The 22,652-nt window shown below is 48.6% G+C and overlaps 1 protein-coding gene across 6 annotated transcripts in view; it reads left to right on the top strand.

Annotated features, from left to right (window-relative positions):
* LPP (LIM domain containing preferred translocation partner in lipoma) overlaps positions 1-22,652 on the top strand; it is a 1,982,563-nt gene that overhangs the window by 677,035 nt on the left and 1,282,876 nt on the right. For all 6 annotated transcript variants that reach the window (XM_069617470.1, XM_069617468.1, XM_069617472.1 and 3 more), the window contains one exon: positions 22,484-22,562. The gene's annotated coding sequence lies outside the window, so the exon portion shown is untranslated. The remainder of the gene's footprint in view (positions 1-22,483; positions 22,563-22,652) is intronic.

The following is a 22,652-nucleotide window of genomic DNA, read 5'->3' as shown; positions in this document are numbered from 1 at the left end:
GAAATGGGGGGGGGTTAGTTTAGTAGAGTGTCTCGAGTATCCTACTTGGTAGGCTGGGGAAAAATAACCTATCCTATCATATCATATAAGAAGGGGTAATACTGTTTCTCACCCGTCGGTGTGCCGCTCCCAATCCCCAAGGGGCCCTCACCCAGGTGATCCTCGCTCACTGTTCAACCCCCAGGAACTTGATCCAATAGCGATGGCTGTGTCCTGGCCACCTGGGTGACAGATCCCCGGGGACTAGTCAGGGAGACACCTTCAGGTTTCTCACGAGTCACACTCACATTATTTTATAAAGTTTGGGACCCCTGTCACATGACCATCCCAGATTCTCAATCAGGTTGATAGTCTTCTCATGGTGACTTACGGGAGCATGCTGGCCAGTGCCGTGGTTCATCAGTGTTGCAAACATCTGGCAGGTGGGCAAAGTCCTGGGTTTCGTGTTGCGTACGCACATTCTGATTGGAAACATTGTGAATGTTCATATTGCATACCACAAGCCTAAATGCTGCTAGGCACCGGAAGGGTTACTGTATATATCCCATCTCCACCTGGGGTTAGTTAGTCTTTGACCTTCCGGTTATGCACAGATGTATAAAACAATGGAGGGCTCTTGCCAACATCATCGCACCGAAAGACACAAGCGCCGTGCCTTCTTTTCCTTTTGAAATAGTGTGGGATGTTCAGCGCAGCCGGCTCCTTCTCCATCGTATGCGGCGAGTACTGAGAAGTTCCAAGAGTTGGATCTGCATTAGATGCTTTTATTTCATCCACATGACTTGCATGGGGTTGCCAGTCTTTAGCCCACTACTCCCAGATTCGAAATATGCTCCTGCTTTTATGTAATGCTCAAAAAGATGTCCGTGTCCGGGCCACGCGCCACGTGCCGCAGGCAGCATGCTAAGAAAATATTACATTGGGTTACGTAATATTTGATTTGGCATGTTTTTCTGCCAAGGAAAGTTATCAAGTAGCCAGACTGAAATTAAATTCATCTAGGAGGGTGATTGATTGCATATAAACATGCTGCATCAATAACTGCTGGCTGAGTTCCAAACATATTTCATTTTTTTTCCAACAGTGAAATGTGGAACGTATTAATTTGTTGACGTGAAAGCTGATAGTGTTTTTTTTTGATTCGCTCTTCTTTCGCGAAGACACGTATACTGTGCATATTGTGAGCAACGTGGCCCTGTGTGAAGGCGAAAGGCACTTTGCAGCTCAATACCTCTGGTTACGTATCCTCATTGTGTTTACTTGTGTAGTTTAGGTGTGTCGCATCAGCACCGTCTGGCTCTCCGAGCTTATGGCCCCTTCTCAACATGCAGGGCTTGACCCTACTTTTTTATGCTCCCTCACAAATGGAGAAGTTGTATCGAAGGTGGGCATGGAAAACCCTCTGGCAGTGTCCTGCTTAAACCAATGACCCTGTATCAGAATTTACCACGCCACAAAAGGTAGGGACTGGTGCTCTTTACAGATGCAAGGTCCAAAGCATCCCTTCCGTCCTGCAGGAAACGCGGGCCAACCCCCCCTCGCCTAACCTACTTATTTCCTAACACCACCATTTCACTTCAGCTTCAGATTTTGAGGGCAGCAGATCCTTTGGGTGGTATAGATCTTAGTTTTCCTTGGGTCAAGTGATGCTTACAATACTGTTTGTGAATGAAATCTATTCCACATTGTATTGCTACAAACATTTCTCCAGTGATTGTTCTTTCTCTTCAGGATAATTTTGTGCGCTATCACTTTGCAGTCATCAGTGAACCAGGTGCCTGCCATGAATAGGTCGTGTTTTGGGGTCTCGTGAATCACCATTCTGTGTATAGGCACTGGGTGGCACGTTGATAAAGGTACCACGTATCGTAGTCACAGTCTCTGGCTCCCATTTCCGTCTTGTTTGCACCCATGTGTTTGCCCTGGCTTTTGGGGTTTTCGCATCCTCTGACTGGTCTGGATTGTCTGGTGACTGCTTTATTGGGGAGCGTTCGTCATGCAATAGTTTTGATTGCATGTTGGGTCACTGTCTTTGCCTCTTCGTCGTTTGGCAAAGCCTTGCATGTTGTTGTGATGAAGGGTGTGTTTTGGTTGTGCTTTACTCTTTTTGGCTTGTGGTGAATGTTCTGGAGCAAGTGGGTGTTTCGAGGTTCTCGCTTGAGTGTATTACATTGGTTGAGATCTGGATTGTGTGTGGGACATTCGGCATCTGTTCCTTCTGCTTGTGTTCAATTTCCTGCTCCATCTCACCTGTCTTTATTTGCACAGTGGGGTGGTTATGTCGGCAAGGTTGTGGTCTATCCCTCCTGTTGAGTGTCTTGTGTGAAGTTGTTGGGTGTTGAGAGGGACCATGATTCATTGAAGGTAGTTTCTTATATTGAAGTCATGACTGTTGGCAGATTCCCTTCTTGTCTAATGGTCTGTCCTTGAGCAGGCTATTCTAAAAGATAAGCCGAGCTAAATCTGCTTGTAACTTTACTGAAGATTTTCCAGGTGTTTGATTCCTGAGCCTGTGCTTGACCGACTTTTAGATGTCGGGTACGATTGCAACTAAATAGCCCCTGTTGTTTTTTTTAAAGAATATTACAAAATAAAACCACATTTAATGCACTTACAATTTGAGTATTTATTTTACTCACTAAAAAACGTTTGCTTTGAAACCACAACTCTGAAAACCTATATTGTTATTATCACTATGTGGTAATAGCCTTCTAGTCCTTGGGGAAGGGTCATTATCGCTTGCCATAAGGACCCTTCTGCCAAGCGATAATGACCCTTCAACTTATGGCCCTCAGCTTTGCCTTGGGCCATCATTTGTGGACTTGTCATTCTCCCGTGAGAAGGACTCGTCTCCCTCTGTATAAAGCTGTAATAATAAACATGGCAGCCATTGGGCGCTGTGCCAGAAGCATTTCAGCAGAGAAAACCATAGCACAGGAAAGGAGCATGGAAATGAGTGTTAACCATGCAGGCTATTCCCATAGAAGCAAAGCAGCAGTTTCAGGGACCCATGTTCCACTACGCCACAGGCACCCACTAGTTTGCAGGCATGGCCTAATGGCAGATGGGACAACAGACTACAGGCTATGAGCTGAGCAGAGAACCTCGTATATGGAAAGCCAATCCCCTACTCAAATATCCCACTCCTAGAAAATGGGCTGGGGTTCATGCATGTTCAGGGTTCAGAAGCCACGAGGGGCTAATGGCCCCCTTAGCGCAAAGTTATTGTTACACAGATGCGTAACATTCTCTACTCTGTGGGGTTTAATCAAAGGCCCCAACAAACAGAACTGAAGGGCCCACTGGAAAAATGACCGGCCAGCCTTCAAAAAACCTTCATACTGAAAATGAACCTATGAAGGCAGACTGGGGGTGGGGTCTGCAAGTAACACAAGGAAGCGCTATGTGAAAAGTGCCCATCTGTCCTTACAAATGGAAAAGCAGCCTTTTACTTCACAATGGCATGATAAATTCAAAGGCCCCTTTTACATGAAAAGCAGGACTTTCAAACACTGACCCTAAAATGGCTTTGCATGTGTGTTTGCAGATTTAAAGTAAGACATGAGAATAATGTTCCCCTTGCTAACATAAAGATGTCAGGGAAAAGAATAAGTGTGTGTTGACAAGGTGTAATGTATAGTATGCTTCACATACAAAATACCTGCAAGAATTGAAAAGAAAAGCCCACTTTGTTTACAAAAAAGTTTCATTGTGTTTCATTATGTTCCGCAAAGAAGATGGCATGTGTCGTTTTAGTGTGATCTCCATTACTTAAAATTCAAATAAATATGCTTTCTGTACACCGCCTAGTTCTCGGCTCATTGGTGGCACAGGGGGAATGATCCAAGGGGCATGAGATGAATCTGAAATAGGGCTGAACAAAGAACTGACATTAAACAGTTTGTTGTGTGACACCTTGATTGGGGCAGTAAGGAACTCTGTGTTGAGGTTGGCCTCTCAATAAACTGCTACAACTCCCTCTGCTTTAGCATCTACTCTTCAACCGCAGTTCTCTTAGGTGGATTTACAGCAGTGTTAAGCGCAATATAAGCACCTATTGTAACATTATCTTCTGCTCTTTAACTCTCCCTACTTCTCCTCCCACCTTTCTCCTCACCAATTTTAAAATGGCCAAACAGTGGTGTAAATAGCTATTCGATTAACATGGTGGAGTGTAGGTCCAGAAGAATCGCCACGCACACCCACACAGAACAATGCTGGTTTTACTTGAATTAATGTAATGAATGGAAATAATCCAATGTATTGGCTATAGTAAGCCAGCTTTATAGAATGCTCCTGATTTCGTATGACCTGGTATCATCAATGTATTTGTAAAGTGCATGTTCACCTCACAAGATATCTTGGTGCTGGAACAGTCTGCTTTACCACAGGGAAGTAGGCTGGAGTAGAAAGCAAGCAAGACGGAGAAAAACTCTTAGAAAGGGTAACTCGCTTAGGACAGAGGTGTTTTCAGCTTCTGTCTGAACAGCAATTTATCTGCAATTGTTGCTAGCGCTGATGGGATAACATTCCAGAATTTGGTGGCCTGTACTGATAAGGATGTACCTCTCCATTACATCATGCTAACCAAACCCCGGGAGGAGTTCTTCAGTTTGTAGGTTGGTATTGTGGAGTAAACTGGAAAATAACTAGCATTCTAGGAAAAGCACAACAATGGTAAACACGAGATCAGGACGTAAACCTGCTGCTTCAGAGTGCATCAACCAAACCCCTAATTTTGCTCCAGGAGATGGGCATGGACCTAAAGCTGCTGTTGGGGTGGGGGGTATCACCCACTGACAGCGTAGGAGGGTTCTGCACCGATTCTGTCAGGTGTGGGGAATGGGCCCAACATATCTGTTTTTAATGCGTTAAACTTTAGGCAGTTCAGATGATTCCACACACCCTTTCATGTACTTATGTGCACATTCCAAGCTCATCAATCTAAATATTTGCCCTTTTCAATGCGGGTAACTGGAATCAGGTGTATTGACTTGGTGTAAGGTGCCTGATTTTGCCTGACCCAATTAACGGGACATGTCCAGTATGATGTGAGAGTGTTAGTCTGGTTACTCTGTCACCCTCTTCCTCGGCCCAGTGTTTGTGTTAAAAGGGGGTGGGGTTGGGACCTCGGAGCATCCTTAAACATAGGATGGGTTGGATAAACAAATCCGGGTGAATACTGCGTCTCGCCATCAATAATGCTCTGCTTCTTTTTCTAATGGACCCACTACCCCCAAAGTACCTAGTAGGCTACAGGAAAACGGGATCCAAGACAAATCTGGGACCCCTGAATGAGTCCTGAGGATGCAAGATGCTCTTCCTCCTCATAGTACCTTGGGTGCTTTGGCAAGCAAAATGGTGGAGTGTCTTGGCCCCCTCTTGATGAGACCCCTCTAGGATGAACCCCTTTGGAAGGAGTAATCGCTGGGATGTCAGTGGCGAGAAGAAAGGGACCAAGCAGTGTCGCACCAGCTGCACTCTTGGTCTTCGCAGTGGTCTCCGTTGGCGGTTCGTTACTCCGGCTGTGGAGGTTCCTCAAAGGTGAAACTTGCTGTGGACCTTGACAAGTCCTGGCTGAAGAGGCTAAGGGCTTTGGTGGCCTTGGATGCCTTTTTTAGTGGAGACTGGTGCAGTGGCAGAAGCAGGTGTTGGGTTTGGGGATTTTGCGGTTTACCGTCTTTTGTTTTTTTTGTGCTGCAGCCCCAACACAGACCTCAAGGTGGCTTTGGCGATCTGAACATGACCACTGGACTGGACTGCGGACCATCGCCAAGTCTGGACACTCAGGATGTCTTTTTCCAATTCTGATGGTGAAAACCCACCGGCAGACAATCCACTCCAGGCAGCGACCCTGGACCTTCTCCGGTATGGACGAGTGGGCAGATCGTGCCAGGGATGCCCCTTGAATGATTCTTCAAAGATTTTGATCTTTCGTAGCTCCAGGTGTCAAGCATCCCTATGTCAGTGTACCCCACTTCTGGACGATACTCAGCAACTCTGCTTACAGCTGTCACAAACACTCCCCCAGATTAACTTCTTGGCTTCAAGAGGTTCAGGCACTCCTCTTCTGGACCCAAGAAGACTAAGGCAGGCACACAGAACTGGCTTCCAGAACACTTCGGGTGAAGAGCAGCAGTTGCACAATGTTCCCTCTTAACTCAGGAAGAGGTCGCCTATCAAGGGCCTCTGGTTCAGTCCTTGAGTCCGTACAGGAGCTTTCGGATTGCTTGAAGATTTGAAGCTGCAGGCGATTTCCGCTAGCTCGACTCCAGGATGCAAGCTTAAGATGACTTCAGCTTCAGGTTAGGGAGAATTCTCTGTATAGGCTAATTTCCCAAACCTAGTGAGTCCCCCAGCAGCTTTGCTGGATTTTTGGGGTTTATTTTTTTCTCCTGCTAAGAGCGAGACTTTTTCCCCCCACTCTTGGGCATGATTTGAGAATGTCCTTTGACTTTGTAATGTGTTTTATGGTTTATGGGGTCTTTTACTCCATAGGGCTTCATCTGTTTTTGGTAAGTGTTACACAGCACCCTCAGTGCAGTAACACAGGGGTGTCATAGTGACCCCCAAACATAGACTCCATACCCTGGGACTGACTACTGTCTCCCAGGGCATGTAAAGTCACCATTGACTTTACTAGTCTTAAATTGTGAACAGAACCAGTACAAACCATCATACTGTGGAAGTACTGGTAGGGGTAATTAGATTGCCCCTGAGTCTGTTTTTCGAGGGGGCACTGTGCAGTCCCCCCTCGTCGAGTTTCTGGCTGATGGCAGTGGTTACCACACGAAATATTCCACCGGAATATTTCCTATGGGATTTTCTCATTCATTTTAAACGCACCACTTTTTTGGTGCAATGTTAAAGATACCACCAGGGTTATTTATTTAATATTTATTCCCCGGTTGGGTCTTTTTGCCAGGACTCGGTTTTAAAATGGCGTTTGTGTTCGCCTCTGTAACTCCAACCCAAGTCGAGCCCTTTGTTCCACGTTTGGCGGGCTTCTGCACAGAAGCCTCCAAAAGTGGTGCCACTCTGTCTGGGTCTACATGATGTGTGGGAGGGGGGGGAATAGGCACCCTGGACTGAGTTGCCTCGGCAACTCAAGTCGCACTCTTGTGTGATTGGCCCAGTGGTGAGCGGCCTGGCTCACCACTTAGCATGTTTGAGTGACAGCTAGGACTGATGAATGGGGGTTTTCTGCATAAAAGCAGGGCTTTGGGGACTGGAACTTCATAAGTCGCCTCAGGACCTAAAGAATCCAAAGAGGGAGAAGCTGAGCCGACCTGCAACGACGACACCACTGGTGGAGCCCTGCTGAACTGCCTCACCACTGGAGAGTCTTCTTCCTTTGAACTGGTGGGGTTAACCAGTTCGCCCTTTTTTTTCACCTTCCTGGATCGTCTCGTGCTCGATTCGCCCGTGCCAAGCACCCCGGCGGCTGGATAGCCAAGCTTCACCACTACTGCGAATAAAAGGGTAGTACCTTTTAACAGAGAAACTCCACAACTGGTTTCTTCCCTGGCAGTGCAACGACCTCCAGCTTTTCTCCACGTCGAGATCTTCTCTTCCCCTGGACGAAGCACTGACTTGCACCCGCTACCAGGAACAACTGCCCCCGCTGGAGCTTTCTCACCATTTCAGGTACTGTGTGCTGCCTGGTCTCTCTTGCAACAGACTGTTCAAGGTGTCCCGTAAATCCTTGACTCTCTATCCTGGGGTGACCTGGGACCTGTTAACTAACTTTTCTGAACTGATCCAACTCCTTTTGAACTATCTGCAAAGACTTTTAAAAAGTCTACTTCAACTGTGTGATCTTGGGCACATTTCGCCTTGCTCTCTCCAAGAGTGGGCCTGGCCTATGAACTGTCTTTCTCTACATTAGACTCTGCCTTTCTTGACTTGCTGTGGTTCTTTTAAAAGTGTTGTTATTGTGTGCTTTTCTAATTCTGCCTTTTCCCTCCCTTTTTAAATAATTATTGGAGTGTCATCTTGGTTAAGCGCTCACCTCTGTATTTGATAAATGGTGTTCTTTTCCTAAGACTTGTCAAATAATTAATCAGGGAGGTGTATATATTTCTAAAGACTGTGTTTGAACTTGCTTGACATATTAGTGCCAGTGTATTTTTACAAGTGTGTTTTTAAATAAATAATTATATACTTTTATACCAAAGCTCTGGTCAGTGTTCGCTTGTGCTACTGTATTTTTGTACCTAGTGTGCATACTCTATATACTGCCTAACTCTTCTTGAGAGAAGTCTGACTGCTCAGCCACAGCTACTAGGTAAATCTGGGTGGTACAGACTGCTACCAATTGGGCTTACTGCCAACACCTGTAGTCTTAAACTTTTTGCAGTGGTCCCTAAGGGAACTGCACAGGTTTCTGCCTAACAGGTTTCTTGTTACTCCCTCCGACAAGAACGTGAGTGTGAGGCCACCTGTTAAACTAAACATTCCCCATTCCCTCAGGCTATGTCCGGCTCAGCCAGACAATCGCACACAAGTGTATTCATGCAGGCAGCACCCAATCGGGCTCAGAGGCATTCGAGCTATTCACCAGAAACCAGACACCCACAACAGAGAATGTGGTTTGGGGGCTACTCCCCAGCCTATCGGTGCACCAAGTCCAGGCAAGTGCTGGCCTGGATCCAACATCACCCAAGTCCAGGCAAGCTGGAGCCAAGATCCCCAAGTCAAAGCAAGATGTAGCCTGAAGCCAACATCCCCAAGTCAAAGCAAGCTGTAGCCTGGAGCCAACATCCCCAAGTCCAAGCAAGCTGTAGCCTGGAGCCAACCTAATCAAGTGCTGGCAAGGGCTGGCGTGGAGTAAACCTCCCCAAGTGCTGGCAAGCGCTGGCATGGAGTAAACCTCCCCAAGTCCAAGCAAGCGCTGGCCTGGAGCAAACGCCCCCCAGTCCAAGCAAGCGCTGGCCTGGAGCAAACGCCCCCCAGTCCAAGCAAGCGCTGGCCTGGAGCAAACGCCCCCCAGTCCAAGCAAGCGCTGGCCTGGAGCAAACGCCCCCGAGTCGAAGCAAGCGCTGGCCTGGAGCAAACGCCCTCGAGTCGAAGCAAGCGCTGGCCTGGAGCAAACATCCCCGAGTCGAAGCAAGCGCTGGCCTGGAGCAAACGCCCCCCAGTCGAAGCAAGCGCTGGCCTGGAGCAAACGCCCCCCAGTCGAAGCAAGCGCTGGCCTGGAGCAAACGCCCCCCAGTCGAAGCAAGCGCTGGCCTGGAGCAAACGCCCCCGAGTCGAAGCAAGCGCTGGCCTGGAGCAAACGCCCCCCAATCCAATAAAGCGTTGGATTGGAGAAAACATCCCCGAGTTGAAGCAATTGCTGTCCTGGTGCACAAATCACCAAGACAAAGCAAGCGCTGGCTGGAGTAAGTATACCCGTTTATCCTATCCCGTGACAGGGTTATGAAGTGTCTATTGCCTCGATCTTAGTATTCTTTCTGCACTTTATAACCTCCATTTCATGCACACTGTCGTCTTCCCTGTAGTAACACGAACAGCCATACCCCAGTCATACCCTTACAGCTCTCCAATTCTGCTATGAGGGCCGCTTCCAATATTGGGGTTTGTTTATATCCTCCGTTTAGTTATGAAGAAAACCCAATCTGCAGCTCTTGCACACCTTCCTCATCTTTGCGACATTGGGAAGGTTTACAATGGCACCCAGAAAAGCTTCTCCATTTTTTTCAGTTGTGTGTGCTTGCTTGAATTTGAGGAATTATTGTTCTGCTATGACTTTGTATCCGTGTCAATGCATGAAGTGTTCAACTAGGTGAACATGGATAAGTTAAGCAATGTGTAAACGCTCTGATATGTAGAGATGTTCAGTTGGGCAAATCAGGAGTTGCCATCTGTGATTTGCACCCTCTACTTTATACACGATTCGCAAAAAATACAAGCATGGCAAACTTGGAGCATCTCTGGGATGCTCGCGTGCATATGCCATTCCCACAGATTTTCTCCTAGGGTATCTCCCATCCTCCGAGGATCTCCAGATTTGCACCAGTGGTATGCTTTGTTTCTCACCAGCATTGCTCCACGGCAAATCTTTGACGATCAAGTCCTAGAAATGTACTTTTGGCTAAGTGTTGCAGAGATGGATTCTGTGCCTTGCCCATTTCCCTGTATGAGAGAACCGATAATGCCAGGAACTCTTGGCATTATCGGTTCAACTGAACAAAGAAACTGTGATATGGGGCGCCTGACACCTTAAGCTTCTTGTAATTGGGCAAAATGGCTTGGAGAGGAAGAGTAGAAGTGGCTTAGCTGAAACTTGGAGGGACTAAATGCAGGTTGCTTTTTTATGGGCACTTGCTGAGAAGGGTTAACTGTCCGCATGGCTGCTTTAATGACTTATTCTGATTTTTGTGTTTCAGCCACTCTGCTTCTCATTCCCTGTTAAGAGCAAGTCGGTTCTTTTGACAATGTTATTGATCAGAAGAGACTGATAAGGCGAGGCAATGAGGCAAGAACAAATACTTATTGAAGTCTAAAGTGTTTGCCGCATGGAACTTTAAGAGAGTGGTCCTTTCATATATTGGAATTCAGTTGTGATGATAGCATCAATGACAACTTGCCATTGTTAGGTCCCTTAGGAACAAGGATAGTGTTGGGATCTTTGGTGCTCGGTCGCTACCCCAGGGAGCTTCTGCAGGCATATGTGCAAAGCACTCAAGAGCTTGCTCAACTCCTGCTTTCGCTGGTAGTGCACTGTGGTGCGTCACCCCTCCTGGGAGCATGGTATCTCCCAGGACTTGTGCTCATGTCTCGTGTCAGTGACCATGTGATGTGAATTAATAGAAAGAATGAGTGATCATTGGTCTTGGAACTGACTGACTCTGGTGTGGTGTCTTTTATTACCAGCGCCATGCTGGTGCTGCGTACCCTACAGGGCTCTCTACCGGGACAGTACCCCTGCCAGGCAACGCTGTCCCAAATGGATGTCACTCTTGCTGGTAGGGTGCCTGCCGCCAACTCTATTTGTGTGCCCAAGCAGAGCCCTTTCTGGGCAACTTTGTAGGCGCTGGAGCCCCTGCTAGGTAACGCTGGCGTTGTCCTTGTTGTTGGGCTGGGTGCCCCCAGGCCATGGAGGAGCCAGTGTGCTCACGGGCTGGCAGGGTGCCCGCTGTCAATCTGCGTTAGCTGGGTGCCCTCGGCATTTCAGCTTTGTGCCCCCCCCCCCCAGCCTTGGTCTGCCCGGCCTGCGTGACTGCAGGCCGGGACATAACAGGTACGCCAGCATGGTAACAATTTTGTCCTCTGCCTGGCCATCTACAAAATGTTCATTCATAGCGTCCACAGCACGGTGGATGGTAGCGCCCCTGCAAGAGTGACCATCTTCGGAGAGACGTAATTGCAGCCAGGTAATTTCCGTCCGTGGATTAGCCAGCAGTATCCATGGTGATAGACCAGTGGCGCAGCATTTCTCTGAGTCACACCGAAGCGCTCACAATTAAATGTACAGCGCTCCTAGGAGGTCCATCAATCTCTCCCCTCGCTGTCATGACAACCAGATTAAATTTAGAAGATAACAAGTACATCGAGTTCACTTGCACAAGTATTAAAAAGTAACTTTTGCTGCTAGGATGTTTTCTTTGAATATCATTATTAAAGATTAAAATCCTCTTTAAATCCCTTTGTTTTCTGACCTTTTGGATCCTGTGGGCTGCAATATTGAGATGTGGATGGTTGAAACCCCCCTTCTCTGACACCTGCACATCCCTTTTTTTTATTATTAAGGCCTGCAGCATGTTTACTGTTTTCAGCTCGGAAATGTAATTTGACTTTGGCTTTTATCATCTAAGCATGAATTATGGTTTCTCGGTCATGAATCTATTTTCTCCAATAATTTTTTAATGTAATAAACCAACAAAAACTTGTGGTTCTCAATTAGGCAGACTTGATGGCTGTGGCGGGTATTTACTCTTCTTCTCGCTATCTGGGGTCATAAGGACTGGCACACTAATGGCAGACTCATTGCGATTGGCCAATACAATGCCTTAGTGACCATTGGACTGATGAAATGCAGCGCTGACCGTTAGCCTGTTAGAATACATGCGAGTGCCGCGGAAGCGCCATGTTGTGCATGTCTTGATCCCCACTCGGAGCTGGAAAAGTTGGATCGGACTGGGACGTCAATCTTAACAAAACCGGGCGCTTAGCGGCTTCAGCATCTTTCTGGAGGCCCATCAAGAGGCATCCTCGGCTTTCCTCTTGTAGTGTGGGTTGCCTCTAATAGGTGTTTTTTCCGTGACCCGTTTTGAGAAAAGATCAGGGATTAGTTCCAGTCCCCTTGAACACTTTCCTGCCTTCTTTCCCTTTGTGAACGCATTGAAGATAACAAAGCCAGGCAAGGACTAAGACTTCCGTCCCCATACTACTTCGTGAACATTTCGGATCCTGGCAAAGTAATCTCACACACAATGTAACATTACCCGTACACAAACTCGTAGTCTATTAGATCGTGTCCTTCAAGACATCCTGGTAGCGGCTGGGACCACAGGCCTTCGGTCCCACTTCACCCAGCGGCTGGTACCACAGGCCTTGGGTCCCTCTTGACCCAGCGGCTGGTACCACAGGCCTTGGGTCCCTCTTGACCCAGCGGCTGGTACCACAGGCCTTGGGTCCCACTTGACCCAGCGGCTGGTGCCACAGGCCTTGGGTCCCACTTGACCCAGCGGCTGGTAACACAGGCCTTGGGTCCCACTTGACCCAGCGGCTGGTACCACAGGCCTTGGGTCCCACTTGACCCAGCGGCTGGTACCACAGGCCTTGGGTCCCACTTGACCCAGCGGCTGGTACCACAGGCCTTGGGTCCCACTTGACCCAGCGGCTGGTACCACAGGCCTTGGGTCCCACTTGACCCAACGGCTGGTACCACAGGCCTTGGGTCCCACTTGACCCAACGGCTGGTACCACAGGCCTTCAGTTCCACTTAACCCAGCGGCTGGTAACACAGGCCTGCAGTTCCACATTTGTTAAACGTATCCAATAGTGGCGTGGTATGGGGGGGGGCTGCCCAAAACCTTAATGCAGAGCACTTGGGAAAAATATTTTTATATTAATCTTCTATAACTTGCCACCTCAATTCTATACTCTCCAGGAGTCAAATGTCACTAGCCAGTGGCAGCAGCAAGTGCACATTTTTGCACCCTGCAATGTTTTTACCATGTTGATAAATCTTGAATTAAAAAAAACTATCCTTTTAACATGAACGCTAATCTATTTTTGGGAGTCCGTGTTAAGGCGTGCTGTTACAAATGCAAGTGGTTCTGCAGCCAAAATCCGCTCCATTTCTAATTCACACCCACGTAAATAAGAACTCAGCCATGCAGAGTATACAAAGTGGGGTGTTGTCTTGATGTTTCTGTACAGGCCACCACTAGACACAGATTGCACAGGATTGATTGTGGCTTGACCATGTGCAGAACATTACCTTCTACAGAAATGTGAAATGACCAAATGTAATCCTTACACTGATGTTTTTAATTTCACGCAACATTTCGTCATTTCACTGTGGTTTCATAGAATGGCAGTGTTAAAAAAAAAAAAAATACAAAGCGTTCCTTTTGGTTGCGTTTTTTAAAAAAAATGTATGTGGCATTATAGTTAAGGGAAAAAGGATCATTAATTCCCCACCGCCCCATTACCATTGGATATCTTGGGCCAATGGTAATGACATACAACTCTCCTGCTTTTGGCTGGTGTCACTGCGTTGTGATTTGGTGCAGTATAAAAGTCTAATATAATTTAGCATTCACTTATAGATGCAGTCTCTTGTCAATTAAAGTTCTCCAGCATTGGGTCTTTCATGGATTCACATGCTGTGAATGTTTCCCGTCGCCATGCTGGGAAACCTCGGTAACTTTAATATAGCAGTTTTCCTATGCAAAACTTCGACACTTTGAGTGCCCTATCATAGCCTTTATGGGTGCTTTAGGCTGCACCAATGGGACGTCCAGTATAAATAGCCCCGCGCCCGCGGCTTCCCTTCAGATTTTCAACAGTCTCCAAACTGTTGGGATCACCTCGTGTTCTCTTGAGAATTTTTGATCTTCGTATTTTCTATGCAGCTTCGCTGCTCCACTGTTTTTTCAGGCCCATCATGCCCTTTGTGCCCCCGAAGAAGTCAGTCGTTGCTCCGGTAATGCGAGACCTGCGGCCTCAAGAACATTTATGAAGGGGACGGTCATGCAGACTGTACTGCCTGTACCCCAATCACTCCGTGGAGAACTATGAGATTAGCTATGGGTTCTCCCAGAAGACGCTCAAAGACCATAACCAGCGGCTGATTTGCTGGTTAAACGAAAGGGCCTATCCGGGATCAGAGATTGGTTCTGGCCGCAGGGGCGAGTCTTCTACTACTTCGGCAAAGAGGTCTCCTTCACACCAGAGGGTGCAGTCGGCAGAGCCGGCACCTAAGAATCAGTGCACGGGGGCAGGCCTGGCTTTGGATTTTGGAAAGGGCAGTGAGTCTTCAGTGGCAAGGCCGGTGCCAAAAAGGCACTGGGTCTGGAGACCCCACTCCAGGCACACCTGCATCACGGGCTGAGAAGTTGATGGATTCGAGTGGCCGGTGTTAGGGAAAATTCTCTGTTTAGGCTGAATTTCCCAACCTAGTGAGTCCCCCAGCAGCTTTGTTGGATTTTTGGGGTTTATTTTTTTCTCCTGCCAAGACTGAGACTCTTTTACCCTTACTCTTGGACATGATTTGAGTGTATTCCTTTGACTCTAGATGTGTTTAATGGGCTATGTGGTCTTTTACTCCACAGGGCTTCATGTGGTTTTGTGATGTGTTACACAGCACCCTCAGTGCAGTAACACAGGGGTGTCATAGTGACCCCCCAGTATAGACTCCATACCTTGGGACTGACTCCTGTCTCCCAGGGCATGTAAAGTCACCATTGACTTTACTAGTCTTGAATTCTGAACAGAACCAGTACAAACCATCATATTGTGGACGTACTGGCCGGGGCAATTCGATTGCCCCGGGGTCTGTTAGTCGAGGGGGCACGTCTCCGTACCCCCTGATCGAGTTTTGGCTGGTGGCAGTGGATACTACTTTTTATATTCAACCGCGAATATTTCTCTATGGGATTTTCCCATTGTTCGAGGCTACTATCTTTATTTAATTACGATAGCCTCGAACATACCGCCGGTTTATTTAATTATTAATTCTCCGGTTGGTATTTTTTGCCAAAACTCGGTTCTAATATGGCGTTTGTGTTCTCTTCTGTGACTCCAACCCAAGTCGAGCCCTTTGTTCCACTTTTTTGGCAGGCTTCTCCACAGAAGCCCTCCAAAGGGGTGCCACTCTGTCTGGGGTACTTAGGAGGGGTGGAGGGGGATTTAGGCACCCTGGACTGAGTTGCCTAGGCAACTCAAGTCGCACTCCGTCCTGATTGGCCCAAGTGGTGAGCCGGCCGGCTCACCACTTAGCTTGTTTGAGTGACAGCTAGGCTGAGTGAATGGGGGTTTCCTGCATAAAAGCAGGGCTTTGGGGACTGGAACTTCAGAAGTCGCCACAGGACCTAAGAATCTGACGAGGGAGAAGCTGAGCCGACCTGCTACGACGACACCACCGGTGGAGCCCTGCTGAACCGTCTCACCACTTTTCCCAATGACAGAGGAGATCTCCCGCCGGAGAGTCTTCTTCCTTTGACTGGTGGGGATAACCATTTTCACCGTCTTTTCGCCTTCCCGACGCATCTCGTGGCTGCCTTGCCTGTGCCAAGCACCCCGGCAACCGGAATACCACGTTTTACCACGACCGTGAAATAAAGGGTAATACATTTAACCGGAAAACTCTGCAACTTGTTTCTTCCCTGGCAGTGCAACGTCCTTCATCTTTCCTCCAAGTCAAGATCTTCTCTTCCTCTGGACGACGCCGAGACTTGCACCCGCTGCCAGGAACTGCCACCGCTGGAAGATCCTTCCAAGGTACCGTGTTCCGCCTGGCTTCCCTTGCCACCGACTGTACGGGGTAGATTTAGCCCCCGGCTTTCGAACCTGGGTTAGCCTGGGACACCCTGGCTAAACTTTTCTGAGCCTCTCTAAACTCTTTTCGAACTCTCTGCAAGACTTTCAAAGCCTAGTGTAACTGTGTGATCTTGGGCGCATTTGTGCTCTGCTCCCTCTAAGAGTGGGCCCAGCCTATGGACTTTGGCTCACCAGTGACTTTTGCTCTTCTGCCTTGCTAAAAGTGTTCCTAAATCTTAGAGTGGTGTATCTTCACATATTCTGTCTTTTCCCCCCCCTTTTTCATGAACTTATTGGAGTGCCATCTATAGTTAAGCGCTCACCTCTGTCTGGAAATAAGTGGTGTTAACTAAGACTTGTCTGATAAGGAATAAGGGTTGTATATATCATAATAGTAACTGTGTTTAGAGTGTTTTACAATAAGAGTGCTGGAGTCTTTCAAACTGTGTGTTTTTAAATAAATAATTATATACTTTGATACCAAAGCTCTGGTCATTGTTTGCTTGTGCTATTGTGTCTGAGTGCCTATTGTGTATACTTTGCATACTGCCTAACTCTTCTTGAGGGAAGTCTGACTGCTCAGCCACAGCTACCAGGTAAATCTGGGTGGTACAGACTGCTACCAAGTGGGTTTACTGCTAACACCTGTAGTCCTAAATCTTTTGCAGTGTTCCCAAAGGGAACTGCACAGGTTTCTGCCTAACAGCCGGCCGGAAAAACCTGCGGATCCATCACGCAGGCCCTCTTCTTCGGACAAGGAGAAGTCACGGTCACATTTGTCTTCATCAACGAAGAAGTTGTCTTCGAAGGACCAGCGTCATTCGCCATCTTGCAGAGTCTTCCAGACACCATTTCAGCTCTGCGTCCAAGCGGTCATCTCCTCGGCGAAAACCCAGGCAGCCGGGTTGGGCCTCGAGCCAGACGACGACAACGGTACCCCAGTCGATGACCACTTTGCTGCCGACGATCCCTTCGTCCACCTTGCCAACGGCGACCCGGCTATGGCCCCGCTGACTACCACAACGTCAATGACTGCTTCGAGTTATTCAGTTCCACTAGGGACCAATGGAGGTCTGTTGCCTTCGAGGGAGGTGCCGTGGCATTCTGGGACCAGCTTTGCGCCTTTGCTCCCAATGGAGATTCTCCAGCAAGATCCCTGGACCTATGATTTTGCCTAGAGTCCGGAGCAAGAGACTAATCAGTTCCTCGACCCTTCAGCATTGGGCCTATGGGTGGCTGTTCCATCCACGTCAGGCAGCCTGGGGGCTGTTCCGCCTCAGTATCCGTTGGTCAACTCACACTCCCTGTCCTCAATGCAGGTGCTGACTATGCTGCAGTCGCTGCTTGGACAGTTGTGTGCCCGGCTCCTGGTACACCAAACCCTGGTGGTGCCCTTGGGGCAGAATTTACCTGAAGTTCCCCGACAAGGAGGTGGTGGGTGCCCCTTGCCCCTCCTCATAGGTATCGGGAAGAAGGGGAGCTGGTGGAGTTGGAACCCGGTAGCGTGCCGTAGGACACTCTCTCGATGGTTTCCTCATCGCCCAGGCAGGCAGATACCTGGGATACAAATCCAGAGGTGGATCCCCCAAGCACCCCGGCACAGCTCTTACCGCCGGATGATGTGGGCGCTTTTCATGCCATGATGGGCGAGGGTTGCCAGGAGTTTGAAGAGGAGAGGAAAGACCGTTTCTTCTTTGATCATATGGGGAAAAAGGCAGAAGGCCGTCTTCTCCTTCCCCATCTCGGACCATGTGTGGCAGGAAGGCCTTTGCACAATGCGCCATCCTTTCACAGAGCCTGCGGTCAAGGGCCTCTTGGAGATGAAGTTCAAGGCACCCGAGTCCACGCCAAGTGCCTCATGTTGCAGCACACTCCGGAGTCGGTGGTGTTGGCAGCTGCCAGTAGGAAAGTGTGTAGACCGCATAAGTGTGCGACTCCCCTGGACAATGAGGGCCGTAAACTGGATGCTTTTGGCAAGAAGCTGCTGATGGTGGGGGCGACAACGGTGAAGGTACGATAGAGAAATGTGGCACAGGTTGGCACCGCTGCTGGACCATCTACCTGAGCAGCAACGGAAGGAGGTGATGCTTCTGGTTCGTGAGGGGGAGGAAGCCTCCAATCATAGCATTAATATTGCGGTTGACGTGGCAGAATCCCAGTTTAAATAGATAAATAATGGAACTGTCCTCCGGCGGCAGGCATGGCTGTGCTGCACCGATTTTCGACCTGAAGTACAGCACAAGGTGGTGGACATGCCTTGCGAGGGGGAGCAGCTCTTTGGGGAGAAGATTAAAGAATAAAGAAGAGGATTTGGATACGGTGAGGTCCCTGGCGATGCTGCAGGGTAGGTGTTCGTTTGGTCCCTTTCGCTCATTTCTGGGAGCCTCGGGGAACGCCATGTTTGTGGAATCCCGCAACAAAGGCTACGGTCGATCCAGCTATTCTTCCAAGGGGTTTCGTCGATGTTACCAGTCGGCTCAGCAGAACAAGGACTATCAAAGTCAGCGAAAGAGGGGTTCATCCTCCTCTGCTACTAGAGGCCTCCAGTCCAAGCCTCAACAATGACTGCCACAGGGTCAGTCGACTTGGAGGGCGAGTGGCACAACATTTCTGTTAGTGGCGTTTGATTACAACAGACCGATGGGTGCTGGATGTAGTCCAATTTGGCCACTCGTTGGAGCTCTGGTGTCTGCCACACACTATTCCACCGGTTAAGATATCACAGCCGCATCTACTGATCTTGTGGCAGGAGGTGCGCCTGATACAGCAGAAGGGGGCTATAGAAAAGGTCCCGGAGTCGGAAAGAGCACAAGGAACCTAGTACTGGTTTTTCTTCATCAAAAAAACATACAGAAAATGGCACCTCATTCTGGACCTAAGGCCACTAAATAGAAATGTGGAACGCCAAAAGTTCAGGATGCTAACGTTGCAAGACGTTACACGAATGGTGCAGCCTGTGGAGTTTCTGGCCTCATTGGATCTAGAAGATGCTTATTTCCACATCTCGATGCACCCCAAACGTCGCAAATTTCTATGGTTTGTGGTCGGCGACACGCATTACCAGTTTAGGGTTCTCCCCTTTTGGCCTCAAGTCGGTTCCCAGGACGTTCACCAAGTGCCTGGCTCCAGTGGTGGCTAACAGCCGCAGGGAGGGACACCATGTTTATCCAAACCTGGACGACTGGTTGGTCAGGGGGACGTCTCGTCAGCGGGTGTCCGGAGTCTCTCCAAGCGGCTATGCGCCTGTTACAGCGTCTGGGCTTTGCAGTCAACTTTGCCAAATCTTGTCTGACGCCCTCCTGGGACTTGGTTTTTCTAAAGGTTCATTTTCATACGCAGCTCAGTCTGGTGAAGCTATCGTTTGAAAGGATTGCGAAGCTGATATCCATGGCGGATTCCTTTTGTGCCGGGAACATCCGTCACCGTTTGTATGTACAGGTCTCTTCTCAGCACCATGGCATCCTGCATCCTGCTCATCCCGAATTGTCAGCTTTTCATGTGGCCAGTGCAGGGGTTTCTCACTTCAAGATGGTCACAGGTCCTCGGTTCCTTATCCGATGAGATTTTCGGATCCCGGGCGCTGGCAGACGCCCTACAGAGGTGGGCTCGCTCCAACAACATAGTGAGGGGTATGCCCCTGAACATAGTGAGGGGTATGCCCCTGGTGGAGCCAGATCTTTACTATACGGTCGTGACACTCTTCCCAAGTGGGTTGGGGAGCTCACCTTGACTGGTTTCAGATCCAAGGCCTACAGTCCCTCAAGGAGGCTTTATTGCACATCACCGTTCTGAGTTAAGGGCAGTACACTGGGCACTGAAGTCTTTTGTGTCCCTCATTCAGGGCTCGGTGGTACGGGTTCTGACGGACAACACCACAAATATGTTTTATCTTCGCAAACAGGGAGGCACGCATTCACAGCCCCTGTCCAGAGAGGCTCAGGCTCTCTGGCACTGGGCCATTGCGCACAAGATTCACCTAGTGGCTTACTATTTTACAGGGGTCCAAAACGAGCAGGCGGATGCTCTCAGCAGAGAATCCGTTTAGATGCACAAATTGCGGCTCAAGGACGGCCAAGTGGCAAGGATATTCAGGAAATGGGGGACTCCCCCGCAACGCATTCTCATTTGCGTGAACGGGCCTGTTCGCATACGCGTTCCCTCCTTTTCCTCTGATCCGGAAAACAATCGAGATGGTGAGCAAGTTTCCTTGCAAGGTGATCCTGTTGGCCCCGTTCTGGCCCAGACAGACCTGGTTCTCAGACTTTCTTCTCCTAGCAGTGGACAACCCTCTTCATCTGGGGTCAGAGCCAGATCTTCTGTCACAGAACGAAGGAAAGGTGTGGAATTCCAACCCCGGCTCCCTCAGCCTTGCAGTGTGGCTCCTGACCACTCCGAATTTGGACACCTAAGAATTCTACGGGACTGTCGCTGCATCTTGGCGGCCGCAAGGGCGCCACCTACCAAGTGTCTTACAGCCGGAAGTGGAAAAGGTTCTGTGCCTGGTGCTCGCAACTGAACTTGCAGCCGTTGCAGGTTTTGCCCCCACAACTCCTGCCTTATCTTCTGCAGTTGGCGAAAGGGGGAGGGGGTCTGGTGGTTTCTTCGATCAGGTTCTACTTGGCGGCCATCTCCAGGTTCCCGAAGCAGCGCAACTCTACACCTCTGTTCAGAGACAGATTGATTAAACATTTCCTCAAGGGCCTTTACAGGACTTTACGCCCCACCCCCCACCCCCCCCGAAGAAGTTTTCTCCAATCTCAACTTGATACTCTCAGCCATCATGAAACCACTGCTTGAACCCATGTCCACAACAGCGGTGAAGTTTCTCACATGGAAGGTTGCTTTTCTGGTGGCCGTTACGTCTGCCAGGAGGGTTTCCGAACTTCAGGATCTGGTTATCGACCCGGCGTATCTACGTTTCATGAGGGACAAGGTTCTCCTCTCTACAAATCCTCACTTTATTCCTAAGATTCCGTCCGAGTTTCATAAAAACACCAGGTTAGCCTTGCCCACCTTTTTTCCAAAGATGTCCACTACAGCGAAGAAAGCGCTACATTCCTTGGATGTCAAGAGGGCTTTGAAGTTTTACCTGGACAGGACTCAGTTCTTCAGGACATCGAGACAGCTATTTGTGGCTTTCGCCCCCCAACAAGGGGAAGCCTATTTTTAAGAAGGGCATTTCCCATTGGGTATCATCTACGATTTCATTTTGCCACAACCGAGACGGCAAGCCATTGCAGTGGACTACCAGGGCCCGGCAAGCCATTGCAGTGGACTAGCAGGGCCCATTCTACAAGGTCCACGGCATCGTCGGCGGCGCTCTGGGCAGGCATACCGCTCAGTGACATTTGCCAAGCAGCAGCATGGGCGGTGCCGCACACCTTCACCACACACTGTCTGGGTCAACAGCATGCAGAGGATGTGCAGGTGGGGAGTGCGGTCCTCCAATGCCTGTTCCAATAAGGTAAGCCCGCAGCTTCTGATGGTTGGTTTTACTAATGCTTTCGTTCTTAACTGAAAATGCATGTTCTTCTCTTGTCGTTTGATTCCCTGGGGCATGGGTCTTGTTTGCTTGTTATGCATCTTCAGGTTATCTTACTGCTATGTAGTCTATTCACAGCATGTGAATCCATGAAACATCCAATGCTGGAGAAGGGAGTAGTTTCTTACCTGTAACTCCATTTCTCCAGCGTTGGTATCTTTCATGGAATCACATGCGTGCTCCGGCTCTCCCCTTCAGGCAAACATACGTTTGGGTGCCTCCATTTTGGTGAGGTTCAAATCTGAAGTGAAGCCGTGGGGGCAGGCCTATTTATACTGGACGTCTTATTGGTGCAGCCTAAAGCACCCATGAAGATGTCGATGGGACACTAGGAAAACTGCTATATTAAAGTTACCGAGTTTCCCACCCTTGCGACGGGAAATACTCCATGAAAGATACAAACGTTGGAGAAAAAGTTACCGGTAAGAAACTACTCCCGTTCCCTTGATTTTTAACAGGTCTTTTTTGCAATCGTTCTGCAAGTTTCTCACAAGTGATCGCATCAATTTTGACCATTTCTGTATTGTGCACAATGTTGTGGAACTGATGCACACTCAAAACCGTGACTTGCCCAGGATTTGAAGGGGGCACTGTGTTTTGCACTAGGCAAAAGAAACCGGGCTTACCTTAAACGATCTGGAAGGGCTGCTGTGTTCCAGGAGATCGCTGTCACAATGATAATGAAAAGCGTTCCTTTGCTTTCTGAAGCCTTTTTTGACATTCAAGGAGCTCTTATTGTGAGCAGATGTAAGCTTCCTAAATGGGGTAAGATCAGTCGTGCTATTTTAGAGAAAAGAAGGTTAGACAGAGCAAAACAACATTGCACACATTTGAACTGCTAGGTTTTTAAGTGACGCACCTTCCTCATTGCTTTTCAGTATTACATAGATGTTGCAAGTTATTGTCGGATCCTATTTTAATCCTTCTTTAAATATTTCTGATTTATAGATATTGCGCTGTCTAACATCTACAACAACGACATTGGGCCGCATTTGCCTCTGCTTTGAAACCAATTTATAATTTTGAGGTAAGTACTGCAGATCTGCTCAAAATAGTTCCTTAGAGCAGGTACTCTGCCTTGATTGTTTCTTATTGTCACTCCTTAAGCATTAGGTGG

The sequence above is a fragment of the Ambystoma mexicanum genome, chromosome 10, assembly GCF_040938575.1.
Source record: "Ambystoma mexicanum isolate Mex_15411 chromosome 10, UKY_AmexF1_1, whole genome shotgun sequence".
Lineage (NCBI taxonomy): Eukaryota > Metazoa > Chordata > Amphibia > Caudata > Ambystomatidae > Ambystoma > Ambystoma mexicanum.
This window is presented reverse-complemented; position numbering and strand designations above follow the sequence as displayed.